This window comes from Pantherophis guttatus, chromosome 7 (genome assembly GCF_059756535.1).
Source record: "Pantherophis guttatus breed Tessera chromosome 7, ASM5975653v1, whole genome shotgun sequence".
In the NCBI taxonomy this organism is placed as follows: domain Eukaryota; kingdom Metazoa; phylum Chordata; class Lepidosauria; order Squamata; family Colubridae; genus Pantherophis; species Pantherophis guttatus.
In genome coordinates, this window is record NC_142069.1 from 77,968,972 (window position 1) to 77,995,893 (window position 26,922).

The following is a 26,922-nucleotide window of genomic DNA, read 5'->3' on the forward strand; positions in this document are numbered from 1 at the left end:
TGGGTAACGAAATGTCTGCAAGAAAACAACCGATTTTTGAGAGGAATCAGAAAGAAACCCATCACTGGCTAGGGATATGAAATACTTGCTAACAGGGATGACTTTCCCTTTTGGAGAACATACAATGTAAAAGAAAAATACTCTATTAAAATCATTACTTGGAGGAGTTAGGAAGAATAAGCACACAAAGTAGGTTCACAAGGTGGCACTGTTGAGCTGTGCTTACTGTACAATTTGCGGCGTTTTTAACAGCTTTTGACAGAAAGTTTTAGAATAGTAGCCTGCAAAACGTAAAGAAAAAATATTTTAATAGAAAATTGAAGGGCGGGGTTGGTCCTTGAAAAATGGAATTTTATATATAGTGGAGCTATCCTCTTCTTCTAGTAAAATGCATCTAGTTATAATTGGAAAGCAGACCAATGTTGAAATAAGATGGATGTCTTTCTAAAATATTTATTCTCTGAAACTGGAATTAGTTGTGCTTTTAAAAATGGATCATCCAAGGGTTTTTCACCATCAGATCCTTTGTCATGCTAAATGTCACCTGTGTTCAGATGGGGCACTTGGAGTCAAGAAAGTCTGGTCTCTAAAATAAGTATTTCTCTTTGGCATCCAGAAGTGTGTCTTCTGGGTATGGCCAACAAGGTCAAGATGACAATTGCAAAAGGCTGTCATCTTGACTTTCTTTTATATACCCTATGGAACCCTAGTGCAGAGGATTTAACTCGATTTCATTGAGGACCACATCAGGGTTGTGTTTGACCTCGGGGGGGGGGGCATGGGGGCATGGCCAGGGGTGTGTGGCCAGCTCGACATCACTCCTGTTGGGGGCACCTGTGGTGGCCCGAGTGCTCTGCCAGTGAAAAGAGGCTCCTGAGCTCCATTTTCGGCTGCTATGGCCTCCTGCAACCCTCTGCCAGTGAAAACGGAGCTCGGGAGGACCGTTTTCACTGGCAGAGTGTTGTAGGACGTCTTGACAGCTGAAAATGGAGCTTGGGAGCCCATTTTCATTGGCAGAAGCACCATGGGCTGATCCTTCACTGTTTCCAGGGCGGTCCTGTGGGCCAGATCTAAATACCCCGCGGGCTGGATCTGGCCCCCAGGCCTTTAGTTTGACACCCCTGCCGTAGTGGTATCGCTTTAACCTTTGAACATGCACAAGGATCTCTTCCTTCCTTCCTTCCTTCCTTCCTTCCTTCCTTCCTTCCTTCCTTCCTTCCTTCCTTCCTTCCTTCCTCTCTGTCTGTCTCCCTCTCTCTGTCTCTGTCTGTCTGTCTGTCTGTCTGTCTGTCTGTCTCTCTCTCTCCCTCCCTCCCTCCCTCCCTCCCTCCCTCTCTTATTTGGATAGCTTTGCCCTTCCACTATATTACACTATTATAAATGGCCCATCATGGTGCAATCTTTGCTATGTTGTTTACAAAACACTCCACAGATATGAAAACCTAAATTAAATCCAGTGATCGGCATCATAATGAGCATAAATAGCTCAGGAACACTGGCATTTAATTTGCCTCAACAAATGCTAAATTTCCTTCCTTTGGTAGATTTAACTTTGAGTTCAGAGCATCTTGAGTGTCCAAACTTGAACTGGCATCAATACAACCAAAGATATATCATTGCGGCAACAAAAAAATAATGGCCAAGAAGATGGACAGATTCATACACTTAACCTTGTGATACATTCTTTTAATATCTTGGAAAAATATTTTTCTCTTTCTTTTCCATGGTCGTTAGGAAGTTGTGATACACTATCTCTAATTCCCCAGTTTTTCCCCCAGATTAAAAGGGAGTGAATTAGTAACAATTGTACTTAGCCACTGTAATGTCTCTCTCGAATTGTCAAATGTACAATATTGTATGCCACCCAGGATTGTATGTGAGAGGTCAAGTTATACAAATGCAATGAATGAATGAATGTATATTGTCATCTTCCAACTGTATAGAACATCAACAGCTTGATAAGGCACTGCTTTGTAGAACTGACATCTGCAGATTTCTCCAGAAATGATCTGAACACAGCCATTTATTTATTTATTTGTTTATTATTTGTATTTCTATGCCACCCACTCTCCGAGGACTCTTTTGGCGGCTTACACCAAAGACAGTATACTAAATAGCATATTGCCCCCAACAATCTGGGTCCTCATTTTACCCACCTCGGAAGGATGGAAGGCTTGAGCCTGTGAGATTTGATCCACTGATCTGCTGAACTAGCAGTCAGCTGAAGTAGCTGCAGTATTGCACTCTAACCACTGCGCCACCTTGGCTCATGGAGGTTGTGAATTCGATCCTAGGTAGAGGCAGATGTAGGTCTCCTGCTTGAGCAGGGGGTTGGACTAGATGACCTGCAAGGTCCCTTCCAACTCTGTTAATCTGTTAATGGAATTCAATAGGTAGCCATAAAATGTTATTTGGATTTTCTACATTTTTAAAAAAATATATATTTTAAAATGAAAGCATTTAACCAAAGTGGTACATTATAGATAAACAATGAAATTGATTCATTATAATTCTTTGACTTCTTGCATTTAATCCTCATGGCAGAGATTTTATATTTATTGGGACTTTTCAGTGCAGGGGACACAAATGTGTAATAAAAACTGTTTTTTTTTTTTAAAAAAAATGAAGGCTAAAATGCCCAATACAATTACTGCTCAGGAGAATTCATTTGCTGATGGTATAGAATTGTAAATAACTACAAGATTAGTGATGCCTGTCAGAAAAAGAAGACAGCAGGTTAACTCATTGTCCCTGTTATAGAAATAACACTAAAGGGAAATGTAAATTTATCACTGTATTTATTCTGTGTTCACTTGCTAAATTATTCCTCCTGTTATTTAAAAGAATATAAAATGTATGCCTGTTTATTTTCCAGAATGCTTTTTAATTCTAATTTTCTTGTACCATGTGTTACTTATTTTGATATGTGCATACATTTTTCTTTAAAATACTGGTGCATCCAGAATTTTGTCTTGTTTAAGTCAAATATTCCTTTTGCTTTGATGTGAGCATTTTTGTTTGCATGCTGCAGAATTGCCAAATGAATGTTTTTTTCACTGTATGTATCACATATGGGAGCAGGATTAATAATAGAACATTATTAACATGATTTCACACTCCATTGGCACCACAACGGATTTCTTTTTATTGATTAGGTGTCTTAATATTTCTATAAAATCACAATTCTCATGACTGGATTGTTACAATATTAAATATAATTGGTAAAATCTATGAAACACTAACTGTGTTGCCCCCATATTCAGATGTAGTTTTAACTAGCTGTATCTCTATGAATTCAGCTTATTAGTATGATTTTACCCATAACTGCCTGAAAAATTGCCCATGGAAATCATTGGTTTTATTTCACCATATAATTTAAAATCTGGGAATCCCAAGAATAATCTCTGTAACTAACATTTCCTTCTCCTTCAATAGACATGTTAAGAAAAAGGATATTTTTTTAAAAAAAAACACCAGACTTTATTTGGAAAGGTGTTTGATTTGCTGAATAGTTTTTCTTTTTTATTTCCAATTAATTTGCTCCAGAATATATTTAGAAAAAAAATTAGACAATCTATGACTCCTTGGGTCATTGTTTCAGATATATTTTCTTTCCAGATATCTGTATTGCCTTTATTGGGAAAGTTCTTTAAAAATTCAGTGAGATATTCAAAGATGTTTCTGCCTTGAAAGTAGCCCTTGTTGAACTACATAAGTGTACAAACATCAACAGCTGGCCACAGAAAATGTTTCATGACATAAGGACCAGGGGTGCGCTTAAAATTTTTTACAAAGGGGTTCTGTGCCCGGTTGCTGGGTGGGCGTGGGCATAGTGGGCATGGCCTAGTCAGCCTCCTGCACCACGGCAGGGTGGTTTTGCCCTCCCCGGGCTCCGGAGGCTTTCTTTGAGCCTCTGGGAGGGTGAAAACTCTGGAGGCCTTCTGGAGGCTGGAAACAGGCCCATTTCTGGCCTTCCCAAACTTCTGGTAGGCCTGTTTTTCGCCCTCCCCGAGCCTCCGCACATGCCCTGCACTTACCATCATCCAAAATGGGCCACATGGGGACTCCTGGGAGGGGCGAGGTGGGATGGGCGGGGCCAATCAGGAGTGGGATTTGGGGGTTCAAGAGCACAGAATCTTCTCTCCCGAACCCCTGCGAATCCCCAGCAGCCCACCCCTGATAAGGACAGAGTTGGTTGATGTACCTACAAGCAACTATTCTTTATTGTAAAAAAAATATATCTTTGTATATTTTTGTGATAAACTGGCTGAGACAGGGAAAGTGGTATGTAAAGTAATCTCCAGCTTTCTAACAAGATAATGTTCCAAGCACTCGGAAATTATTTTGCTGCATCCTGACTTCTTTCCTTTTTACAAAATATAAGAATGCTTCTATTATAGGAAAACTTGAGAAGGGGTGCAGAATATTTAGAACAAAAAGACCCATAAAAGTACCACTATTGTCAAGAAGGTCTGGCAATGTGACTCTCCTTTACAGTAGTGACCAAAATTGGGAAAAGGGTATTTTCTAAAACTAGCTAATACCCTGTTTCCCCCAAATTAAGACATCCCCTGATAATAAGCCCAATTGGGCTTTTGAGTGCATGGCAATAAAGCCAAGCGCTTATTTCAGGGTTCAAAAAAATATAAGACATATTTTTGGGGAAACATGGTAACACCACTTTTTTTTTTGGAGTAGTACCATAAAATTATATATCAGTGGAAAGATAATTTAATCAAGAATGTAACTTATGAAGGATTTGCTATTAAAATAGCAGTTACAGTATAAAGAAGAAAAGTGAAACACATAGAAAAAAAGAGATATACAAAAATTATCACCATGTCAGTTAATACTTAGTTGGGTAACCTTTAGCATGAATACAACGTCTTCCCATGGAGTGAACCAAGTCTTTCAGTTCTGCAGCTGTTATAAGGTGAAACCAAGATTGAATGATGGCTTCTATTAACTGGGTTTTATTGCTGGGTCGCTTCTGACTAACAAGTTTCTTTAGTCGGTTCCATAGATTTTCAATTGGGTTAAGGTTTGGGCTATTCCCAGGCCATTCCAGCAGTGGAATATGATTGTCTTGAAACTCCCCCCAAAAAGTGGTGTTATTAGCCATCAAACCTCAAAAATACACTTTTCCCAAAAGGTTTCCACAATTTTGTTCACTACTGTAATTCTCAGGATTTCAGATTAATTTTTAATGCACTGGAGCACTAACACTATTGGAAATAGGAGATTCATTAGTGGAAACATGGGCCATTTAGCATTCAATTTTCAGAAAGGACATAATATCACACTCTCAACTCATTCTTCAATTGTATAAATTGAAATCATGCAATTACAGAGATGTGCCTAGCTTAATGCTGGCACTAGTCCTAAATGCAGGTCAAAACAATCTAACCCTGAGGGGTGCAGCTTTGAGAATGGGAAGGGGCATACTCCGTTAGTCGGGAGGACGCTTCGCGGCGGTTGACATTTCCCGCCATTTTGCTTGTGGGTTTGGCGGCGGTGGTGCTGAGGGGAAAAGACCCAGCTCGCGCCTGCCATTGTGGTGCTGCGATATTAAAAGTCCAAAAAGATAGTATAGCGTGTGTTGCTTTTACGTCCAACAGATGGCGCTGTTTTTCAAAAGCATATTTTTACCTGTCACAGGTGTGACATCTGTATAATATAGGTATATAAAAACACGTGTGTATTCGAATTCAACGTTGTGTCAAAATTTCAAAGCAATCGGTGAAGAACTTTAGAAGATTTACGATTTTGAACAAACGAACATTTACATTTTTATTTATATAGATGTAAAAAAGGGCAATATGTAGTCTTTGGGATGCTTTTGTGTGCTACAAACCCCATCATCCTTCATCAGAGACTACTGGGGTTGTGCAACAATCTCTGGAGGGATATTCATGATGTTCATTGCCCATCTCAGATAATGAACTCGTTAACGTTTAATTGGACTGTATATTTGGTTTATGAATAAAATATAATTTGATTGAACTGAATAATTGGGTTTTATGATCTTAGACCTAGATGATAAACAAGGTCTGAAGGATTCTCGTAAGGATGTAGAAAAGAGATACAGTGCATGCATTGTATGAATGTAAGCAGAAGCTTGTAGGTTAGCCTTTTCCGTAATATAGTGTGCTTTTGTTTTCAGCTGAATATTTCTTCTCTTAAAGAGGCAGGCAACAACAGCAGAAAATAAGCAAAGCATGCCAAACAATTTGAAGGACCTCTCCTTTGCCACAGGCACTTCTAAAACACCTTCCAGTATTCTAAGCATTGCTTGTGAAGGCTGGGAATAAGAAAAGCCACATCAAGATGAATGATCTTAATATGGCTTTTGAAAAGCTCAGAATGTTCCTATGCCCAGTGTGCTACCTTTTGTCCCAATTAAAACTATTTTTGGGGGAAAAGACCAACATAAAGGCTGTGTCATTTGCATGGCATCAGTTTTCATGAGGCATGAGCTCACTCTACATTGGTCCACACCCGGGGTGGGTTCTACTTACCTTTACTACCGGTTTGCAACGGGATCGCGTGCGTGCCTTACTTCTGCGCAGATTACCGATGACGACATCCAGGGCGGTGTATGGAGTCTCCCGCCAGTTTTACTACCGGTTCTTGCGAACTGGTCCGAACCGGGGGCAACCCACCACTGGTCCACACATCTTAAAGTTGCCAAGGTTGAGAAATTCTGATCTATATCTATCTTATCTATGTATCTGCTCTCATTATGCAATTTGGGATGATCAGAGCTGGGGCATGAATACCCCACTGATCCAGTGGTGAAATTCAATTTTTTTTACTACTGGTTCTGTGGGCGTGGCTTGGTGGGCACGGCAGGGGAAGGATGTTGCAAAAGGAGCCTGTAGTACAGTGGACTAAAGCACTGTTATTAACATCTGCTGCTTGCAATTACTGCAAGTTCAAATCTCACCAGGCTCAAGGTTGACTCAGCCTTCCATCCTTTCAAAGGTAGGTGAAATGAGGACCCAGATTGTGGGGGCAATAAACTGACTTTGTATAAATATACGAAAGTATGAAGGCTATTGCTTAACACATTGTAAGCCCTGATCCTCCGGAGAAGGGCGGCATATAAATTAAAGCAAAAATAAATAAATAAATAAATAAATAAATAAATAAATAAATAAATAAATAAATAAATAAATAAATAAATAAATAAATCTCCATTCCCACCCCACTCTGGGACCAGCCAGAGGCGGTATTTGCCGGTTCTCCGAACTACTCAAAATTTCCGCTACCGGTTCCCCGAAATACTCAAAATTTCTGCTACCGGTTTTCCAGAACCTGCTGGATTTCACCTCTGCACTGATCCCTTTCTCTCTCTCTGTCCCAGAGACAAACTCATATCCGCATCAATTATTGTAAGGTGATACACAGATTTTTCTCACTCCTAACACATATAATTCTAAATTCCCCCAGTGATAGATAAGAGTTTTTGTTGCTCGGTGCATCTGGAGCTCTAGAAAACAGTTCTGCTAAGATTTCCCGTCAGTCAAAGGTATTCTGCCTTATTAGCAGGAAGATATATGACAAATTTATTTTAACAAAATTAATTTGAATACTTCGGTAAATGAATCCATTCCATGGAAGCCTTCAGCAACCTATCCAAAACAATTTGCATTCTGATTAGGACAAGACAAGAATGTCAGTCTGGACAGTAACATATAAAGAAAGTGACAGTAAATCGCAAGCCTCTGGATGAGATTATAAAATGTATCACAACAATCTTGCATTCATAGTGAAAACTGTATTGGAAATCTTATCATTTCCTTCTCATGTATTCCTTTCCCACCAGAAGTTTAAAAAAAATGATGGCATTCTCACTTTTAAAGACAAGAAACTGCAGCATAGCAACCGATCAATAATTTCAGGATTTCAGATAATTATGAAACAAGGCTATTATGTATTTGTCAACTTTGAAAACCTGTCAAACCACCAGGGTGGTACACAATTTTTAGCTTATTAGCAAAAGCCTGCAACAAGGGAAGCCAGAGCTTAGCTATAAAATGGCATAAAAAGGTAAAGGTTCCCCTCGCACATATGTGCTAGTCGTTCCCGATTCTAGGGGGCGGTGCTCATCTCCGTTTCAAAGCCGAAGAGCCAGCACTGTCCGAAGACGTCTCCGTGGTCATGTGGCCGGCGTGACTAAACGCCAAAGGTGCACGGAACACTGTTACCTTCCCACCAAAGGTAACATTTTTCTACTTGCATTTTTTACGTGCTTTCGAACTGCTAGGTTGGCAGAAGCTGGGACAAGTAATGGGAGCTCACCCCGTTACGCAGCACTAGGGATTCGAACCGCTGAACTGCCGACCTTTCGATCGACAAGCTCAGTGTCTTTGCTACTGAGCCACCGTGTCCCACTAAAATGGCATATAAAATGACAAAGCTACTACATTTGTGCTGCAAAGACCCAAATGGCAACTAGATCCATTTCTGGTTACTCTAGAAGGAAATCTCAGAAAGTGCCTGATATTAGACTTCCAGAATTCTCTGCAAAGCCATGCTGGCTAGCAGTGATGAAATCCGGTTCTGTGGGCATGGCTTGGTGGGCGTGGTGTGGCTTGGTGGGCACGGTTTGGTGGGTGTTGCAGGGGAAGGATACTGCAAAATCCCCATTCCCTCCCCACTCCTGGGGGAAGGATATTGCAAAATCTCCATTCCCACCCCACTCTGGGGCCAGCCAGAGGTGGTATTTGCCGGTTCTCCGAACTACTCAAAATTTCCGCTACCGGTTCTCCAGAACCTGTCAGAACCTGCTGGATTTCACCCCTGCTGCCTAGGAAAATAGTTCACATATGTGGAGAATGCCACATATGTTAAAGCAGTATTTTGCAACTTTGAGATGTGTAGCTGGCTAGAGAATTCTGGGAACTTAAAGTTGCCAAACCTAAAGTTGAGAAACACTGCACTAAGGAAATGTTTGATTATTATTTATCCTGCCAACATGGGGCCACTCAGTGGGATGGAATGGGTGACAAAAACCAGGAAATCCAACAATAAACTTCATAACTTATTCTGCATTAAAACTATAAGGGTAGCACCTCTCGTGGGTTTTATTCCTGAGGCAGAATAGAAGTCAGGAGTCAAAGCAACAAAGTTTAAGCATCAGTGCTTTTCTTTTCATTCAAGGACTGGAGGCTAGCATTTTAAGTTGCTTGACTGTGGCCCAGTCACAGAGGGCTGTAACATGAATCAAGTGTGCATTTATTTCAGAGCTGAACTAAGAAATGTGGTGACTCCCCATACAATACTTATTAAAGTTTGTGTAACCATTTGAATTGATTCTAAATTGTGTCGGCAGGGATATTGATTGATCATTATTACCAAAGCATCTATATTCCATTGATTATCAGTTACATGTAATAAAATGCATTTTTGAGCATCAATGGAGAATGAAGGAGAAAATATCTAGAAGGGGGGGAAAAAACCCAGCAAGAAAGAGGCCAACCAGTTGAAAACAAAATAATCCTGTGTAGAGGTAAGGTCAATAGAAAATTAGATAGGAAGGTTGTCTTAGCTGCCTGGAAGCAATTAATAGGGACACTAAGGTTTATTAAATATGGCTTGCTGCCTTTTGTTGCTCATTGACTAAATTACTCGTGACATAAAGAGCAGGTAGATGAGTTTCACAAGAGAGCATAGCTATCAGCACCCAAACTCTGACCTCTGAAAAAACCTAGTACACCCTTAGGAGATACCAGATCTGCTATATAATGATTGTGTGAGAGTATCAATGGAGAATGTATTTCAAGCATTTTGAGTCCTACTAAATGAAGATATTGATGTCCTGCTTGGGAGGCTCACTTTCTCTCTAACAATTGTTAGTTCTGAAGTGCAGAATTGTCCTGCATAGTGAGCCTAAGATTATTAAACAATATTTTGTTTTTACATTGTGCTGAATAACTCTGTGTATAACAAAACACACATATAGTAACGCTAACACACATTAGAGTGAAGCAGCAGATTCGGGGTATCATGAAAGGCCAGTAAAGTGTTACTTAATTTGTTTTTCTTGTATACTTCCTTCCCCCCCAAGGAGTAGCCTGTTTCCCCCAAAATAAGACATCCCCTGATAATAAACCCAATCGGGCTTTTGAGCGCATGGCAATAAGGCCAAGTGCTTATTTCAGGGTTCAAAAAAATATAAGACAGGGTCTTATTTTCAGGGAAACACGGTAGTACTCATGAATGTAATTTTTTTAATCAAAATAAATTATTAGTTATAATTATTATGTATTATTACATAGTTTGGATTTGGATTTGGATTGATAAATACAAAGATACGATTAATATTTCCCTTTTTGTGGTTCCCTGATGTTACAGCATTTGAACCCGATGGATGCCATCTGAATGTCATTAAAGAAAATTAAATCTCTTTTCAGTTATTGCATCTTAGTGCGTGTCTTTTTTTCTTGGTATAACCTGGAAACTCTATCCCCAGTTACATTCTTTATTTTATTTGTTTTTAAAAGATTTATGGTTGCCCATCTCGCAACAGTGACTTTGGGTAGCATACAAAACCAAACAATAATGAGAACAATCCAAGTTAAATGTTTGAGGCCAACAAAAAACAACAACACTAGTCACATCAGAGAGTTCACTTCACTTGTCTTTCTGACCAACAGCCATTTTGAAAAGCTAACAGGGTCAGGGCTATCCAGATTGCTGGGGGATGGTCTTCCATACAGCAGATGCTGCAACAGAGAAGATGTGGCTCCTGGGTCCAACAAGATGGCATTGTTTGATGGAAGGTACCTGGTATACGCACCTCCATAACTGTCTGGTTTGGCTCTGCAACCAAACAAGACAAACACAGACTTCAACGGATAATTAGAACTGCAGAAAAAACAATTGGTACCAACCTGCCTTCCATTGAGGACCTGCATGCTGCACGAGTCAAAAAGAGGGCTGTGAAAATATTTATAGACCCCTCGCATCCTGGACATAAATTGTTTCAACTCCTACCCTCAAAACGTCACTATAGAGCACTGCACACCAAAAGAACTTGACACAAGAACAGTTTTTTTCCCTAACACCATCACTCTGCTAAACAAATCATCTATTTCTCTAAAAAGAGTGCAGAGAAGAGCAACAAAGATTATTAGGGGACTGGACGGCTAAAACATATGAAGAACGGTTGCAGGAACTGGGTATGTCTAGTTTAATGAAAAGAAGGACTAGGGGAGACATGATAGTAATGTTCCAATATCTCAGGGGCTGCCACAAAGAAGAGGGAGTCAAACTATTCTCCAAAGCACCTGAGGGTAGAACAAGAAGCAATGGTTGGAAACTAATCAAGGAGAGAAGCAATTTAGAACTAAGGAGAAATTTCCTGACAGAACAATTAATAAGTGGAACAACTTGCCTGCAGAAGTTGTGAATGCTCCAACACTGGAAATTTTTAAGAGCCTTGGTAGTACTAGGGTTTAAGGCACCCTGTTATTAAGCTGCTTAAGACCAGCTGCCTGCAATTACTGCAGGGTTCGAATCTCGCCAAGGCTCAAGGTTGACTCAGCCTTCCATCCTTTCTAAGGTAGGTGAAATGAGGACCCAGTTTGTGGGGGCAATAAGCTGACTTTGTATAAATATACAAAAGGATGAAGGCTATTGCTGAGCACATTGTAAGCCGCCCTGAGTCTTCGGAGAAGGGCGGCATATAAATCAAATTAAAAAAAAAAAAAAAAAAAAAAAGAAGATGTTGGATAACCATTTGTCTGAAGTGGTGTAGGGTTTCCTGCCTGGGCAGGGGGTTGGACTAGAAGACCTCCAAGGTCCTTTCCAACTCCTATTCTATTCTATTCTATTCTATTCTATTCTATTCTATTCTATTCTATTCTATTCTATTCTATTCTACTCTACTCTACTCTACTCTACTCTACTCTACTCTACTCTACTCTATTCTATTCTATTCTATTCTATTCTATTCTATTCTATATAATTCCCTCAACACTGTCAAATTATTCACTAAGTCTTCATTACTATTACTCTTAACCTTTTTATTGTTCCTATCATCTCCTCCCACTTATGACTGTATAACTAACTTGTTGCTGTAACCTTACAATTTATATTGATTGTTTCCTAGTATGATTCGATTGCTTATTTGTACCCTATGACTATTATTAAGTGTTGTACCTTATGATTCTTGATGAATGTATCTTTCTTTTTATGTACACTGAGAGCATATGCACCAAAGACAAATTCCTTGTGTGTCCAATCACACTTGGTCAATAAAGAATTCTATATATCTATATCTATTTTGCCATTAACTCTACACTAGAACTACAATGACAGATTTTTTTATCACATTCCCTCCCGAGTTTATTATTTGAAAATAAAAAGTAGAAATGTTTCCCATCTCTCTCTTCACTTGTAGAGGGAAAACGTGTGGGCCGAGCAGCCTTTGCAGGCAAAAAGGAACATACTTAAGCAGAGTAATTGAGCAGATCTGAACGATAATACTGGAAGATATTAAACCTGGAAACTGTCTTTGTAAACAAAATTAGTGAGCTATTTAAAATGACATCATTAACATAGCTGTCAGGGAAAGAAAATCCTCCAGAAGGCAGAGCATTTAAAAACCCAGTCGTGAAGTACACGTTGCTCTCATTTAAAATGGAGTTTAAGAAAGAGAGATCAATTTGGAGGGTTATTTTTTCCTCAGTATAATCATGAAGAGAAAAGGATAAAATTGTAGTAAGGGTTTTCTGTCAAAATACTGGAAAATAAATAAGATTGAGTTCTTTCTTTCTTTCTTTCTCTTTTTAAGTCTCAGTAGGAGACAGAATAAAATCCCTGCTGAAGAGTTTTATTATCTGCTTGCCAAAGGAAAGCACCGAAGATGGCTGCATGTAGGCAATTAGGAAAATTAAGCCAATGGAGGATTTTCTCTGTGGGTTTTTTTAAATGAAAGTTTTCCATTTTTGTTTATGAGCTATTGTGGAGTAATAGTGACAATGTAGACTGAGAACTGCCTGAGTTTGGAGTTCAATAGAAGAAGCACATTTAAAACCAGGTTTTCACAAGCAGCAGGTTAAATGGACTGTACCAGTGGTGGGTTGCTACCGGTTTGCCCCAGTTCAGATAAACTGGTAGTAACAGCAGCAGGAGGCTCCTCCCACCTGCCTGGGCGTCATCAAATATGCTCTGTGCATGCGAGCAAACCAGTAGCAAAGGTAAGTGAAACTCACCACTGGATTGTACTATTCTATCTGTACAAGAAAGATAAAGCAACTAATTTTTTTCACATTTCAGAACTGTTTATATTTCTAAAGTGTGATTGCATATCTCCTCAAAGTGGAAGCCAAATTTGGTTCATATTGAAAGTCAGATATGAAGTGGTCCACACAAGCTATTCTTATATAAGTACTGCTTTGATAAATTTAAGAACAGGAGGAATATCTGGAGGATTTTCAAAAAAGGCATGAAGGTGGCCAGGATGATACGTTCAAAGCTATTGTCCATGTTCAATCACAGCATTGGGCTGCCATCTTGACTTTTTTGACTACACTGTGCAGGTACTCTTGAAGATCGGGTACACATCAGTGGTGGGTTGCTCCTGGTTCTGTCCGGTTCTTGAGAACCAGTGGTAAAAGTGGCAGGAGGCTCCACCCACCGCCCGGATGTAATAAGGTATGATCTGTGCCAGTGGTGAAATCTAATTTTTTTTACTACTGGTTCTGTGGGTGTGGCTTGGTGGATGTGGCAGGGGAAGGATACTGCAAAATCCCCATTTCCTCCCCACTCCTAGGGGAAGGATATTGCAAAATCTCCATTCCCACCCCACTCTGGGGTCAGCCAGAGGTGGTATTTGCTGGTTCTCCAAACTGCTCAAAATTTCTGTACCGGTTCTCCAGAACCTGTCAGAATCTGCTGGATTTCACCCCTGATCTGCGCATGCACAGAAGTGCGCTTGCATGCGTGAGCAAAGCGAGCACGCACACACGTTCCTGTCGCGAACCGGTAGTAAAGGTGAGTAGAACCCACCCCTGCTACACATTATATATACAATTGCAGATGTCGCTGTGCAGTTTAATTCACAACAGTCACAAAGACAATATAGTTTTTTTTTAATTTTCCATCTCAAATTCTTTGGGTATATATCATTCATAGCAGGCTGTTGGGGACAGATCCTGTGAACCCACAAAGAGGCTGTGTTAGTTATGTTTTGCCATTAAGTAACTGAATTAAAAATGAAAAACATATTGTATTTTGGCCTCACTGAGTTTATTCTTTTTATATATAATAATTTTATTAAAATTATGACAAATGAATGCAAACTAAAAATAAAAGAATAAAAAGAGAAAGACAAAAAGACAGAAAAAGAAAATAAAGAGAAAATAAGAAAGTAAATAGAATAGAAAGAGAAAATAGGAATATAGTAGAAAAGAATTGGCTTCCCCTTCATCATAAATCATTAGGAACTCATAACATTCTCTTAAAATACAACAAATGATCTCTTCTTCCCATTCCCATCTCTTACCCCTAATAGATTGCTGTTCAGGGTTAGGGCTAGGGCTAGGGCTAGGGCTAGGGCTAGGGCTAGGGCTAGGGCTAGGGCTAGGGCTGGGGCTAGAGTTAGGGCTAGGGTTAGGGTTAGGGCTAGGGCTAGAGTTAGGGCTAGGGCTAGGGTTAGGGCTAGGGCTAGAGTTAGGGCTAGGGTTAGGGCTAGGGTTAGGGTTAGGGCTAGGGCTACGGCTAGGGTTAGGGATAGAGTTAGGGCTAGGGCTAGGGTTAGGGCTAGGGCTAGAGTTAGGGCTAGGGCTAGGGCTAGAGTTAGGGTTAGGGCTAGGGTTAGGGCTAGGGTTAGGGTTAGGGCTAGGGCTAGGGCTAGAGTTAAGGCTAGGACTAGGGCTAGGGCTAGGGCTAGGGCTAGGGCTAGGGCTAGGGTTAGGGTTAGGGTTAAGGTTAGTTCAGTCCTGAACAGCAAAAGTCCTGTAAGGGTTACCAGAGATAACAAATATTTTAATTATATTTTATTTCTTAATTATATTTTTCTATTAACAATTTTCAATCTTCTTCTAAACTGAAGAAACTTCTTGGATGAGAAGCGAAACATCTTCAAGGAAAAACAAAGAAAGTCCACTCGTCTTTGAAAAAGCACCTTTGGACAACCATGACCTGGATGACTGAGAATCTCCATAGTCCTAAAACTTGATTTCTTTTCATTTTTTTTCTTTGTTCCTTCTCACAAAATTCTTCAAAGACTTTAACAAGTCTCTCTTTTAAATCTATTATAGATAAGCTATCCAGGTCACTCTTCTGATTTGTTATTTGTATATCCCTCTTAATTATTGAGACATCAGGTGATTTCATTTGTATATTCAGTGCAGCATCTTTTTCCATATCCATTTTCTTAATCTTGTTTAATAAACTTTGTTTCTTTTGTATAACTTTTTAAAAACACAATCTATCTACAGAGGCAAACATTTCCTGGTCCATTGTTCAAACATATCCTTCAATATCTTAAAATTTAACAAATGTAAGTGTTCTTCTCCTTTTATTATAATCCTTTGGTCCCTTCTGCTTCTCTTTAGTGACCAACTTTCAAAGTTCCATTCTATCATTTAAAAACAAATCAAAACAAAAATGTTTTTCCATAGGAAAATTTTTTACAGTCAATTACAAAATCTTATCCCATCTGGACCCTTGGTCTGTTTGTAACTTTCAAAATTAAAGTTCTAATCATTCTTTTGTTGTTCATTCCAAAAGATTTTTTTTTTAAAAGAAATTCTTAAACTTATTTTGTTAAGGACCTTTTTTATTTATTAATCACATTTAGGCACCACATATCTCACTATCCAAGTTGGAGGATTGAAGGAAACTTCACCCAGTGCTTTAAAGATTTCTAATAACTGAAAAACAGCTAGCATAGAACTTATGAAAGTGGTTGGAAAAGAAAGTAAACAAATCCAGTGTCCTTAAAAAAAGGACAGTTTGAGTGAAGAGGACTATTCCTCATCTCCCAGAGTTCTAAAACCACTGGAGATCACTGTCTTGCAGCCTCTAAATCCTTGAGAGAAGCAACTGTACAGAGCACTTGTGGGAAATCTCAAGTCCTCTACTTGTCCGTAGAGGAATTATGAAGCCAATCTACTTGCTGGCTCTTCATTTCACTGTGTTCATAGGCTCTGCTTTTTAACAGAACTGTCTTTAAGTTTTCCATTTTTTTTTCTCCTAACGCACTGAGTTTACTCTTCTTGACACAATAACTTTTTTTTTCCTGGAACAAAAATACGTGTTGCATGGCAACGCTTACATGCTCCTGCTGTTACTCCACCTACATACCCTACCACCCTCAGCCCTATTAAAAACTCAGTTTAAAATATGTTAGAATTTACTGTTTACCTCAGAATTTACTGTCACCAATTTCCCAAGAAAATATTTACATGCATTTGGTCACACAGGCAAAAAAATAAATAAATCAAATTATAATTGATTTATTGTAGAGTAGTTCATTTTAAGTCAATGACCACACTTCGTATTGTATTGGACTGCATCTCTGAGGCAAACTTATGCTCAGCATAATTACATCTTGAATTCCTCTTTTTCTAAACATCCTGCAGAGTGAAATGAGATTTTTCTTCTGACACTTTGGCTTACGGAAATATTTTTATTTATTTTATTAACATTTCTATGCAGCTCTACTCCACACGGCTCAGAATAGTGAGCTGTTTCTCTTTCTGTCCAGACAAAAGAGCTTTCCAAATACAGTGGTACCTTTGTACTCAATTGCTTTGAAACTCATCAAATTCGGTACTCAATGCATTTTGACGTGAACATTTTGCCCTGGTACTCATTGTTTGTTTGGTACCCAATGCACAAGCTAGAACCTGTCAACGTTGGTTGCCTTGTCACTCACTACATTATTCCTTACGGGAAAAATGTGTTTGGTACTCATTATTTTTGGTACTTATTGCATCTCCTGGAACCAATTAATGATGAGCATTGAAGTACCACTGTATCTGCATTTGGGGACTCTGCTTTTTTGCTAAATATTGAAACTCCATTTCAAGCATTAACTCTGACAGGACTGCTGTTTGTTAGTTAAAATGCTTTCTGGTCACTGAAATATGTCTATGCTAATTTCCCACCCTGAGATTTATTCTTTTTTAGCTCAAAGAGACCACATAGTATGTCTGGAAAAGCCACTGGTCACTTGTTATCTCCCCCCCTCTTTTTTTCCCCTCCTAGCAGCTAACACTACTTAGGTTTTAGGTGCAACATTTAAAGCACATTTTTAATGGCTAATTTGAAGTGTTCTGCCTGTGGCTGGAGGGAGGCTGCATAAAAATGAGCTCATTTCAATTCCACAAATGCAATGCATCCATTACTTAACTCTGCTAGCTAGGGAGCAAATGGTTATCATCCGATCATACTTTATAGCTTTCTGAGATGCCAGGAGGAAATTAGGCATGCTTCCTTCATGTCACAGCAGTTGTCTTCCAGTTAAAAATACAGACGTTGAAAGTAATAAAGCTTCAGCAAAATGCATCTTTCAACCTTTCCAGTCAAGTACTGTAGACCAGTCCCGAATCCCATTTGTCTCGTGTTGATGTGCCCATTAAAAAGGGCTCTATCAGTTTAATCTGATGTTACATTTACAGTAATTCCCAAGGAGCTTGAAACAAGATCTGCCAATATGATCCTTTATAAGATTGACAAAGCTAACAGATAGTGAGAAACATAGGTTAACTTAGCACTTAAAATCCAGTCTTTCCCAGACTCCTCTAATTTACACTCTGCTTGTTTTAAATCCCAAATTGGCCAGAATCTAAAGTTCATATTAAAAACTTGAAACTGTTAATGAAGTATATTTAGAAGAAACTATAAATGTTCAGCTGATAAGCTGCAATGGAGTACAAGGGAAGATGCTTCGTTTTGTTTGAAAATTGGCCTTATATGTTTTTTTCCGGTGGCTAAATTTTCTTATAAAACCCAGTTAGCAAACTAAATCTTCCTTCATTTGATTTGATTTATTTATTTATTTATTTATTGGTTCGATTTATATGCCACCCTTCTCCGGAGACTCAGGGCGGCTTACAATGCATTAAGCAATAGCCTTCATACTTTTGTATATACCTGCTTAGTAGGGCTTTGGCCCCCCCCCACAAGCGGTGTTCTTTTTTATACAAAGTCAGCTTATTGCCCCCACAAACCGGGTCCTCATTTTACCTACCTCGAAAGGATGGAAGGCTGAGTCAACCTTGAGCCTGGTGAGATTTGAACTTGCAGTAATTGCAGGCAGCTGATGCTATTTAACAGCACCTTAGTCTGCTGCGCCACCAAGGCTCTTCCTTGATTTGAATTAATCTGCTGGGAATAATCAGCAATTGAATAGTAGATTTGTTCTATTAATTAATAAGGGCATGCAGAATTTATAATTCAAAGAAGAGGAGGTGCAGGGCGCACACGAAGAATCCATTTGCAACTCTGAAGCATTATGTCTTTCCATAATGACTTCCATCCTCCATCATGAAGCTGATCTCCATTGCTGCAGTAGAATTCTGGGGAAAGATGCTTATCGGTAGTTTAAGACGTTGGAAACACTTTTGCATGCACGCCCACACAAATTCTGAACATCGTTTGCCCTTCAATCCAAAGTGATGCATGACTCTATTAAGCACTGCCTATGATAAATATTAGTAAAGGCTAAGAATAACTGTTTGGCTTTTCAACCAATTTTTCAGAGCTAAGGAAATCTTTCCGTAAACACTGCAGAAGGGAAAATCTGTACACTGAAAAGTTTTAATGAAGAAGACTGAGCACCTTTAGCAAAGGTTGGTTACCACCTTTAAAGTGCTCCATGGCTTAGGACCTGGTTATCTACAAGATCGCATTCTGCCACCGATTGCCTCCCACCGACCGGTACGCTCACACAGAGAGGGCCTCCTCAGGGTGCCGTCAGCCAAACAATGTAGACTGGCGACCCCCAGGGGGAGAGCCTTCTCTGTGGGGGCCCCTGCCCTCTGGAATGAATTATCCCCGGACATACGAAGGATCCCCGACCTCCGTGCCTTCCATCGTGCAGTGAAGACCCTGTTATTCCAGCAAGCCGCTCTGATGGGATAAATGATTTTAATTTGGTTTTAATGGGGTTTTAAAAATTGGTTTTAAAATGAGAGTTTTAAATTCGGCCTATGATTTGTTACAGATGAAAATACCTAACCTGATATCTGTAAATATGTGTGCTTGTTTATATGTCATTGTGTGATGTCATTGTGTCACTTACCATTGGTTAGTACTTACCATTAGCCCCGCCTTCTCTGTATATAAGTTCTTGCTCCTCCCAGATTAGTGCCTGTCTAATTGTGTTCCTGAGGAAGAAAAGAAATAAATATTACTATTACAAGAAAGCCTACAGTCTCTTATATATGGGCCTAACCAGGATAACCAAACTAGCAACAAATTGGTAGCAAGAGGATGGTTTGGTAGGCCCAACCGAACATAAAGATGCAAGACTCACATAACGACAAAAGAAGACCTGCCACCAGATACATAACGAAAAGAATGGCAGCTCAACTAACTCCTGACAAATATACACCACTTGAAAATATTAAGAAACAAACGCAATTACAAGAAAATGAACTGCTAACACCAAACAAAGAAGATGAGGTAAAAAGAAAAATACTAGAATTAATAGAAACAACTACAGCTGAATCAAATCTGCTTGTGAAAATCCGCAGCATAATAAACGACCACGGAACAGCAGCAGATAACGAAAATAACAAACAAGAAAACTGCAAGGTAAGAAATTCAACCTCTGACTTCAAAAATGACACCAAAGATGGCGACAGCTTCCCGCCTTTTTCATGGCAGCCATCTTACCCACCTAATACCTCTAAAATGCCTGACCAATTACTAAAAGAATTCCAAACCTCAAACTACGAAATAAAAAACAAAACCTACCAAGAAGATGATTACCCGAGTCCAAAAACAAATAAAAAACAATTATTTAAACAAAACAAAGCTCAACCTACTGAAGTAGAAATAGACAATGCTATACAGGTGCTAACTGCAGCACTCGGGACTAAACTAACAATACCAAACAAACAACCAGAAAATGAAATAGAAAATTCTAAACTACCATCTACCAAAGGCCAAAAAGAAATAGACTGTCTAAAGAAAGGCCTAGCCACCCGAAGAAAGACAAGCTGGCAATCATACTTACCTACTGAAGAGCAGCTCCCTGAACAACCCGGCTCCATTGGCAATGGCGGCCCGCCTCAAGCTCCACTTACTGACGACCTCAGAGAAGACTCCCCGATGAGCAGAGCAGCACCCCAGGCATTCTTCAGTCACCAGAGGCCCTCCGGAAACAAAGCAGAGCAACAGAAGGCCGTCTGGGACTTCACCCCAGGAGCTGCAGACACAGGAACCTCCCTCATCGACTGCTGGAGAAAAATGAGGACTGAGCATGCCCAGAACGAGCCTGCAAAGAAAGAAGAAGGAAACATAAATACAAGTCAGCGCAACATAGAGATAAGTAAATACAGACATACATCTACCATACCCAGGCCTTATTGTGAGTATGCTAAGGTCTTAAATCATGGACAGCTACTAAACATGAATAACACCTCACTACACTCAGGGACAATACCTCCAGACTTTATAAAATTGAAATTAGATGGAAGCAACTTAATGGAATGGGATCAGTGTTTACAGATTGTATATATGAAAGAAAATGTTTTATTTTTTATTGATAACCCACCAAATAAGCCTTGGACCTATGAAATAGACTGCCTCCACCACAAAGCATACTATATGTTAATTGTTTCTATTTCCCCAAGTATACTCCCCAGTATAGAGCATAATTTAACTGTATTTGAAGTATATCAAAAATTATTCAGACTGTTCTATAGCAAAAATGTAGCCACTACCACAAAAATCTCTAGGGAATTCTATTCTGCCAAACTAAAACATGATACATCCATGAGTGAGCATATCTTGAATTTAAACGCTGTAAGAGCAGACCTTATTCAAAGGGGAGAAACCATTTCTGACAACACCATGAAAAGCATTATAATTAACTCACTAGATCACAGCTGGGATAACTACATTACACTAATAGATAACCTAAGTATAGAGCAAATTACTTTAGAAAACCTTACCAATAAGCTTATTACTGAAGATAGACTTAGAAGAGAGCGATATACACAACAAAGAGAAGGTAGAAATCAAAGAAGGACTGATTTCAGGGCCAGAGACAGATACCCACATGAATGTCTCACATGTGGATCTGAAAGACATCAGAGTAGAGACTGTCCCAAGAATATAGGATACAGTGACTCATATAAACACAAGGATAGAAGAATACACTTTTTAGACAGAACCTCCCCAGATTACAGGTATAAGAGAAGAGAATCACCACACTCTAGAGAAAGACAAACATACAGAAATAACCCTAGAGAAAATAAGAAAGGATCACTATATGGAATAAGAAATAATAACACTTTGATATCTGATTCACTCAACACCTGGCTCATAGATTCAGGAGCCACATGCCATACAACTCATAATAGAGAAATATTAAGTAACTTCACTGAAAAGAAATATTATATTAAAGTAGCAAACCAAAATAGAGTCCTAGTGAGAGGAATAGGAGACACGCATATAAAAGGTATAGGAAAAATAGAGGGGGTACTATTTGTGCCCGAAATTCCAAATAACATATTGGCAACCCTAAAGTTAAGCTTAGACAATGCAATAGAAACCACTTTCAGAGGTGGAAAGGTATTCATGACTAAGAACAACAGAAACATAGGTAAACTATTTACAAATGATGGACTAACATACCTACTGCCACAAGATAACGAACTAGTCTATGCAAACTATCAATTAAGAAACAAAAAACCAAATTCAGATAGCCATGATGAAAATAATGATAAGAATGCATCAAACACTGATACTAATATGTCTGAAAATTTAAACAATGGAAAACCTATTCACGATAATTGTAGTCACTTACTCCACAGAAAGCTAGGACACGCGAGCTTTCCAGTCATACGAAAAATGTTAGAGTGTTCCGAAGATTTAAAAATAAAGAACTGTAAAAATTACTTAGAATGCTCTGTATGCAATTCTTCCAAAATTAAAAACAAGCCAAAACCCAAAAAAGCCACCCGCACCACACAATCAACCTTTCAACTAATTCATATGGATGTAGTAGGCCCATTAAAACCTTCAATTAAATACAAAAAAAGATACTTCCTGACCATAGTCGATGACTATAGTAGATTTGGTTTTGTATACACCCTTAACCACAAAAGTGAGGTTTTCAAAAAATTTAAGGAGTTCTTTAAAATGGTAGAAACACAATACAATACCAAAATCAAACAAATAATGACTGACAGGGGGTCGGAATTCCTATCCAACGAATTTTCAATTTGGCTAAAATCACAAGGAATATTGCACTTTAAATCTTGTCCATTTTCCCCATTCCAAAATGGAGTCTCTGAAAGGAAGAATGGTTTGCTACAAACCATGGTTAAATGTGTGTTAGATGATGCTGGTTTAAACCAGTCATTCTGGGCTGAAGCCCTTAATTATTCCAATTACACTATAAATCGCTTATGGTCCAGTACAATCAATAAGACCCCATACGAACTCATGTATGGAAGGAAACCAAAAATTGGGCATTTACACGTATTTGGTGTATCTGCTGATGTATATGTGCCCTCACAGTTAAGACGCAAAGGAGAGAAAGTATCCAAAAGACTGATATTTATGGGGTACGAATCAGGAACCAAGGGATATCGCTTCATTGATAAAAATAATCACTTCATTGTATCCAGATCTGCCGTGTTTCATGAACACATGAACTGGTCAAAATTACATCTCAATGAAATTTACCCAGAATCAAAAAATATTACACACACGCACGCAAAACATCACACATCAGATACGAACCCCAAATCCACATCTACTAACAGAATCAAATGCCCAGTAATAGTTAATGATGAATGGAAAAAAGGACACCCCACTTTGAAAGTAGATCAATTAACCGAAAAAGAAGCTAAGTATATGCATAGCGATGAACATCCCCAGAATAGGCCCATTAGATCCAATAGGGGCATAATTCCTAAAAGATTAGATGATTACGTACTGTCTATCCAAGCTAAACACCTGACTCCTAACACATATGATGACATACTTAAGCTACCCCTAGAAGAAAAAAGTAAGTGGGAGGAAGCAATGAAAAAAGAGATGGACAGTTTGAGAGAACTAAATGTATATACACCAACAGACCTGCCCACTGAGAAATCCCCTATTGGCACTAGGTGGATCTATAAAATCAAGGAGCTAGAGGATGGTAAATTCCTATACAAAGCCAGGTTGGTGGCTCAAGGCTTTGCCCAAAGATTTCCGGATGACTATGAAGACACTTATTCCCCAACCGTTAGATCAGAAAGCGTGAAAACAGCACTAGTGTTAGCTTCTATCTTAAATCTGGAAGTATATCAATTTGACGTGCAGACAGCCTATCTGCACGCTGATCTAGATAAAGAAATTTATGTGAAAGCACCCCCAGGAAAGGATACAAAAAAGGGAGAAATTTGGCTATTAAACAAGAGCCTTTATGGACTAAAACAGTCCGGTAAGCGGTGGTATGAGTGCTTATCAAAGATACTTAAAAATATGGGTTTTGTAGCTACTTCATCTGATTTTTGTTTTTTCACAAAAAAAAATAATGATTCTATTGAATATGTTTTGATTTATGTTGATGATATATTGTATTTTGGACACGACAAAATTAAATGTGATAATTTCGCTGAACAACTAGGCAAAAATTTCAACTTAAAAATATTAGGAAAGGTAAATAAGTATCTAGGAGTCCAAATTGACAAAACAGATAAGGGGTTCAAATTATCTCAGAAAGACAAGATTATGGAACTCATACAAAAATGTAATTTAATTAATTCAAAAATTTGTGATACTCCTATGTCAACTGATTTTTATAGGAATGTGTATAATGAGTACGAACCATTCAAGGATAACACGTTATATCGATCAATTATTGGGTCCTTATTATACATATCTAATTGGACCAGGCCTGATATCACCCTTGCTGTAAATTTGTTGTCAAGACATGTAAGCAATCCTAACTCATACCACTGGGAAGGAATTAAGAGGATTCTAAAATATCTAAAGTCTAGCATTGATATGTGCTTATTCTTAGAACCATTCATTTCTGAAAAACCAACTTTGACCTGCTACGCTGATGCTGATTGGGCTACTGATTCAAAAACCAGAAAAAGTACTTCTGGATATGTTTTTCTTATAAATGGCTGTGCGGTGCACTGGTACACAGGCAAACAGAATTTAATTGCCACTTCCACAGCGGAAGCCGAATATGTTTGTTTATCCAAAGCGGTCAACAATCTAACTTGGTTCGATGACTTGTTAACCAATGTGTGGGATGAACCTGTTTATCCAATTATTATCAATGAGGACAATAAGGCAGCAATTGATATATCAGCTTCCGAAGCAATAGGTCAACGATCTCGACATATCGATATAAAATATAAACATGTAAGACAACTGTCAAGTATAGGATTTATTAAAGCTATCCATTGCAATACTAGTGAACAAATTGCTGATATCCTCACTAAGCCATTGCCAACCAAACAACATATGTATTTGACTTCCAAACTTGATGTGCATATATAATCTTAATAACCCACCATTAGTTAGGTATTTTAGAGGGGGATTTGTTACAGATGAAAATACCTAACCTGATATCTGTAAATATGTGTGCTTGTTTATATGTCATTGTGTGATGTCATTGTGTCACTTACCATTGGTTAGTACTTACCATTAGCCCCGCCTTCTCTGTATATAAGTTCTTGCTCCTCCCAGATTAGTGCCTGTCTAATTGTGTTCCTGAGGAAGAAAAGAAATAAATATTACTATTACAAGAAAGCCTACAGTCTCTTATATATGGGCCTAACCAGGATAACCAAACTAGCAACATGATTTAATTATTTTAATCTGCTTTTAAATTCTATTTTTGTACATTGTTTTTATTTTGGCTGTTCACCGCCCTGAGTCCTTCGGGAGAAGGGCGGTATATAAATAAAATAAAATAAAATAAAATAAATAAATAAATAAAGAGAAAATGGGGCAAATTGCAAGTTTCATTCCAAAATGTCTGACTGTGTAGGAATACCGTGTTTCCCCAAAAAGGCAACCTACCCCGAAAGTAAGTCCTAGCTTGATTTTTTTACAATATAAGCCCTACCACCCAAAATAAGCCCTAATTAAGACCCCGTCCACTCCAGGGTGCACTGGTAAAAATTAAGCTAGGGTAGGGATGGGGGAATGGAGCTACAAGCAACAAAGTTACAGTCATGCAGTCATAAGTGGGAGGAGATGGGTGATAGAAACGATGAGAAGACTAATACTAATGCAGCCTTAGTTAATAGTTTGACAGTGTTGAGGGAATTATTTGCTTAGCAGAGTGATGGTGTTTGGGAAAAAACTGTTTTTGTGTCTATTTGTTCTGGTGTGCAGTGCTCTATAGCGTCGTTTTGAGGGTAGAAGTTGAAACAATTTTATGTCCAGGATGCGAGGGATCTGTAAATATTTTCACAGCCCTCTTTTTGACTCATGCAGTATACAGGTCCTCAATGGGAGGTAGGTTGGTAGTAATTATTGATTTGTTGATTTGTTGAATGGTTGATAAGAATGTTGATTTCAACGAAGTTAGAAAGAGTTTAGGAAAGATTCCATGGATGGGGAAAAAACAACTTAAATCTATTCTCCAAAGCACTGGGCAGGACAAGAAGTATCAGATGGAAGTTTATCAAACAGAAAGCTCCTACCTGCTCCTAACTAAGGAGAAATTTCTTGACAGCGAGAACAATTAATCAATGGAATGACTTGCTTCCAGAAGTTGTAGGTACTCCATCACTGAGATTTTCAAGAAGAGATTGGACAATCATTTGTCTGGAACGGTATAGGGTCTCCTGCTCAAGTAGCAAGTTGAATTAGAATACCATCAATGTCCCTTCCAACTTTATTATTCTGTATTCAATAAGATGATGGCAGCTTTAATGTATCGGCAGCAACATTTTGGGGGCAGCTTATGGGGAACAGCCTACTGGCTGGGAAATTCTGGCAGTTGTCCATACATCTTCAAGTTGTCAAGGTTGAGAAACACTGCTTTAATGTAGTTGCTCAAGAAAACCTGTATCCCTGGGACTTGTTTGAGTCTTCATTTAGCATTACTATAATGTTAGGGGATGTGGTGGCTCAGTGGCTAAGACGCTGAGCTTGTCAATCAGAAAGGTCAGCAGTTCAGCGGTTCGAATTCCTAGTGCCACATAACAGAGTGAGCTCCCGTTACTTGTCCCAGCTTCTGCCAACCTAGCATGTAAAAATGCAAATAGAAAAATAGGGACCACCTTGGTGGGAAGGTCACAGCGTTCCGTCCGCCTTCGGCGTTTAGTCATGCCGGCCATATGACCACAGAATTGTCATCAGACAGCGCTGGCTCTTCGGCTTAGAAACGGAGATGAGCACCGCCCCCTAGAGTTGGGAATGACTAGCATGCATGTGCGAGGGGAGCCTTTACCTTTTAATGTTAGTGAAACTTCCCTCACAAACATTTTTTCCCACTCACATTAGTGCTGTCAACTTGGACGAGTGGGCCCTCTAATTAACAGAGGGAACAAATGACATCAGGTATATAGTGATATCATCACACAAAGGATGCCAGTTATTCACAACTCCCACAATTTCAAGCATCTTGGAAAAGATCTCTGAAGATTGAATGTTTTTATAATACCTCAGTTTAGGAACGTTGAGCTGTATTGCAGAAGCAAAAAGTGGCGCCTTTTCAAACATCCATCTATTTTTTTTTCCAGAGGGAAAACACTGAGGCTGTTT

The 26,922-nt window shown here is 38.9% G+C and overlaps 1 long non-coding RNA gene across 1 annotated transcript; it reads right to left on the reverse strand.

Moving 5' to 3' along the window:
• Nucleotides 1-19,256: 19,256 nt before the first annotated feature.
• On the reverse strand, nt 19,257-24,947 carry LOC148112940 (uncharacterized). The gene is made up of 3 exons (XR_015728816.1): nt 24,848-24,947; nt 20,204-20,464; nt 19,257-19,349 (listed from the first exon to the last, which is right to left on the reverse strand). It is a non-coding gene; the product is annotated as an uncharacterized LOC148112940 (long non-coding RNA).
• Between the last annotated feature and the right edge of the window lie 1,975 nt (nt 24,948-26,922).